This window comes from Oryctolagus cuniculus, chromosome 12 (assembly GCF_964237555.1).
Source record: "Oryctolagus cuniculus chromosome 12, mOryCun1.1, whole genome shotgun sequence".
NCBI lineage: Eukaryota > Metazoa > Chordata > Mammalia > Lagomorpha > Leporidae > Oryctolagus > Oryctolagus cuniculus.
Window position 1 is genome coordinate 18,621,877 of NC_091443.1, and position 4,717 is coordinate 18,626,593.

The window sequence follows — 4,717 nt, forward strand, 5'->3', positions numbered from 1 at the left end:
TAAAAATATTTTATGAGAAAGAGGGCAATGTCATATTTTTATTGTTTGATCAATTTTCACTCATTTCTTTCAAAGTAGGATAGGCTAGGATGAAACTGAGTGATTGAGACTGGTGTTGAGAAGCCAGTTTATAAGGTATTGCGAACGTCCATTACAGACACAATGATCACCTGAATTAAGGATGGCATGGCAAGAGAGGGAAAGGATTTCAGAAAACTTTGAAAGACGTTCTGCCTAATGTAAACAATATAGAGACCTTCTGACATTTAAAGGATGAAAGCAGGGGAAAAAAGCCACAATGCAGCCGTTCTGTTTTATGAGAAATAGTAAAGGAGGAAAATGGCGGAGCAACTTACCATGCACTAGGAACCATGCTTGGAATCAATCCGTGAAATCGAACACACAGACTGTTGTCCTTGGAGAATTTACTTTCCAGCAGGGGGAGATAAGTATATACATAACACATGAGGTAATGATGTGGTGTCAGGAGATAAAACTATATATAAATATAAATGTATATAAAATCAGAACATGGGAAGGAGGCAAGAGTGATCAAGCCAGACTTCACTGGTGAATGGGGTCTTTCTTTGACATATAATTTTTGTTCATGCAAGGTTTAATCACAATTGAAAAAATAACACCTTTAGGATTTGTGATAAATGGGTAAACTTAAACATTATAATCAAGGAACATTTGAGTTTCATTTTGAAATGTGGATAGAACTAATTAGGGAATAAGACTGTTTATACAACAAATTACTTTTTTAAAAAAAGATTTGTTTTATTTGAAAGAGTTACAGAGAGAGAGGCGGGGAGAGAGAGGAGGAGAGAGAGAGAGAGAATCTTCCATCTGCTAGTTCATTTCCCAGATGGATGCAATGGCTAGGGCTGGGCCAGGCTGAAGCCAGAAGCCAGGAGCTTCATGTGGGTCTCCCAAGTGGGTACAGGGGCCTAGGAAATTGGGCCATCATCCACTGTCTTCCCAAGCGCATTAGCAGGGAGCTGGATCAGAAGTGGAGCAGCTGGGACTCAAACTGGTACCCATAAGGGATGCTGGCACTGCACTCAGTGGCTTTACCCATTATGGCACAGCAACAGCACCAACCCCAATAAATGACTTTAAAAATATTATCCATATAGAAGATGTAATTTTTATATTTAATAGCAATAACATCACACTAAGGCACTTTAGAGCTGTTTTCTCAAGCACTGTGTTAGGGAAAGAATTAAGCAACTTCATGATTTAATCAACAAAATCAAGTTACCTGGCCACATGAGCTTTAAGTTCCAATTTTATTAGTGCCTCTTAATGAATCCTTTCTGAAGTACATGATTCAATCAGAAATGCAGCTTTCATTCTGTCTCTTTATTTTTCAACTTATATGACTAATAGACCAAAGCAGATGGCAGTATTCAGCCACAGAATTTGGTCTATAAATATCTTCTCAGTAACAACTGGAGGAATTCACACGACTAGAAAAGAATATGATGCAGAAAAGTGGACTGAAAAGGAATGGGCATCTTAAGTGTCATATAAAAAGTACTTAGGCTTCAGGGCGGGCATCTGGCAAAATGGCTAAGACACTGCTAATGATGTACACAACCCCCACTGGAGGGCTTGGCTCTGAGTCTCGGCTCCACTTCTTTTTTTTTTTTTAATTTTTATTTATTTATTTTTTACAGGCAGAGTGGACAGAGAGAGAGAGAGACAAAGAGAAAGGTCTTCCTTTTGCCATTGGTTCACCCCACAATGGCTGCTGCGGCCCGTGCACCGCGCTGATCCGTAGCCAGGAGCCAGGTGCTTCTCCTGGTCTCCCTTGCAGGTGCAGGGCCCAAGCACTTGGGCCATCCTCCACTGCACTCCCCGGCCACAGCAGAGAGCTGGACTGGAAGAGGGGCAACCGAGACAGAATCCAGCGCCCCGACCGGGACTAGAACCCGGGGTGCTGGCGCCACAGGCGGAGGATTAGCCTATTGAGCCGCGGTGCCGGCCCTCGGCTCCACTTCTGATCCCAGCTTCCTGCTCATGCTCACCCTGGGAGGCAGCAGCTGATGGATGGCTCAAGTGTTTGGGTCCCTTCCACCCATGTGGGAGACCCAAATTGAGTTCCAGACTCCTGGCTTCAGCCTGGCGCAGCCCTGGCTGTTGTGGGCTTTTGGGGAGTGAACTACCACATGGGAGCTTGCTCTCTTTCTCTCTGTCTCTCAAGGAAAAAAAAAATCCAACTTGAGCCTTTTCAACTTTCAAATATTTCTTCCTCTACTATCCCTATAATCAAAAGAGCCTTTATTAAAATAACCTGATGCTTACATTACTGTTTTTGACAAACAAGTTGAACAATATAGCCCTGTAGGTATATAACTTTTCAACCACTCATGAGTACATATTTTCTTTTTTTAAGATTTATTTATTTAGTTGAAAGAGGTACAAAGAGAGAGGGAGAGGCAGAGAGAGGGGTGGGGGGTCCTCCATTCTCTGGTTCACTCCCCAGTTGGCCGCAATGGCTGGAGCTGCAATGCCTATCTGAAGCCAGGACCAGGAGCTTCCTCCGGGTCTTATGCAGGTGCAGGGGCCCAAGGACTTGGGCCATCCTCCACTGCCTTCCCAGGCCACAGCAGAGAGCTGGATTGGAAGTGCAGCAGCTGGGACTTGAACTGGCACCCATATGCGATGCCAGCACCACAGGCGGTGCTTCACCCACTACACCACAGCACCGGCCCCCATATTTTCTTTTAAAAAGTGGTACTATAGGGCTGGCTCTGTGGTGTAGCAGGTAAAGCTGCTGCCTGTAGTGCAAGCATCCCATATGGGTGCTGGTTCAAGTCCCAGCTGCTCCACTTCCAATCCAGCTCTCTACTGTGGCTTGGGAAAGCAGTAGAAGATTGCCGGAGTCCTTGGGCCCCTGCACCTGTGTGGGAGACCTGGAAGAAGCTCCTGGCTCTTTGCTTGGGATCAGCTCAGCTCTGGCCATTGTAGCCATTTGGGGAATGACCAGTGGAGTAAGATCTCTCTCTGCTTCTGACTCTCTGTAACTTTGCCTTTCAAATAAATAAATCTTTTTTTTTTTTTTAAGTGCTACTATAGGGGTTTTTAAAAGAAGTGGCCTAGGTGGGCGCCGTGGCTCACTTGTTTAATCCTCCACCTGCAGTGCTGGCATCCCATTTGGGCGCCAGGTTCTAGTCCTGGTTGCTCCTCTTTCAGTCCAGCTCTCTGCTGTGGCCCGGGAAGGAAGTGAAGGATGGCCCGAGTGTCTGGGCTGCTGCACCTGCATGGGAAACCAGGACCTGGCTCCTGGCTTTGGATCAGCGTAGCCCTGGCCATAACGTCCATTTGGGGAGTGAACCAATGGAAGGAAGATCTTTATTTCTATCTCTCTCACTGTCTCTAACTCTACCTGTCAAATTAAAAAAAAAAAAAAGTGGCCTAAAGGAATGTATGAAGACATTTGGAGGTTTATAAATTGTAGGGGAGAGTAAAGTAAAAAACTAAGAGTAGAATGAATATTTAATCCATGGAAATACTTACAAAACATTAACCACTTAAACGGTTCTGTTTCCCTGTAACAATTGCAAAAATTAGTTGAAATTGTAACTAAAAAACATAACCATTTTTGAAGGGATTTAAAAAAAATAAGATCAACTTATTTTGTTACCTAAATGTGTACCAAAGTTTTCTGATATTCTTCATTCCTTTATGAAGAGCTGAATTTCTATTTGGTATCAGTTTTCTTCTACCTGAGGGACTTCTGTTAACAGTAGGAGGATGCGAGCATGCAAAGACTTGAAATTCATGTACACGAGAGGTCTTCAAAACATTCATGGAAAACACACGTTAGGGAAGAACTATGCACAGGTTTTACCACGGATTCTTTCAGCTTTTGTGTGTCAGAAAAAAAAATCTGTTTCATTGTTGCTTTTGAAAGACATTTTCCAAGATATTTGTTTTTTCTCTCTGGCTGCTTTTAAGATGTTCTCTTTGTCATTGGTTTAAAGCAATTTGATCATGATGTGCCTTGGTGTAAACAGTCTTATATTTTATAAGTTTATACAGTTTATAAGTTTATAACTGTCTTATAGTACAGTTTCTTATAGTTCAGACTGATTGAGCTTATTGGACCTGTGAATTTATAGTTCCCATCAAGTTGGGAATACTTTTTACGTTCGTTTCTTCAAATAATTTTTCTATACTGCCCCCCTTCCCTTTGGGGATTCCACATACATCTAGATTGGGGAATATCTGATATTCTCCCATAGCCCATTGATATTTTGCTCTTTTTCCCTTTTTAATTATATTTCTCACTTTTTAAAATAGTTCTTATATTTATTCAACTGGTATTTAACTTTTTTCTGTCTTTTAGTCCATTAATATTTACTGTTCAGTATTTAGTCTGAATTAATCCCATCTAATATATTTTCATCTTAACACAGTATTTTTAATCTTAGCACTTCATCTTGTTCAGGTTTTCCTGTACCTTTTTAAACATTCAGGCTATAGTTGTGACAACTATTTTAATGTCATTGTCTCTCAGTTCTATTATTGTGTCCTTCCTGATTCTGTTTGTATTTATTGAATTTTCCATTTACTATGAGACACATTTTCCTGCTTTTTTGCATGTCTACCATGTTTTAAATGGATGCCAGACAATGTCAATTTTTCATTGTCAGATGCTGGCTTTTTTTTTTTTTTTTTTTTTTTTTTTTTTTTTTTTTTTTTTGAC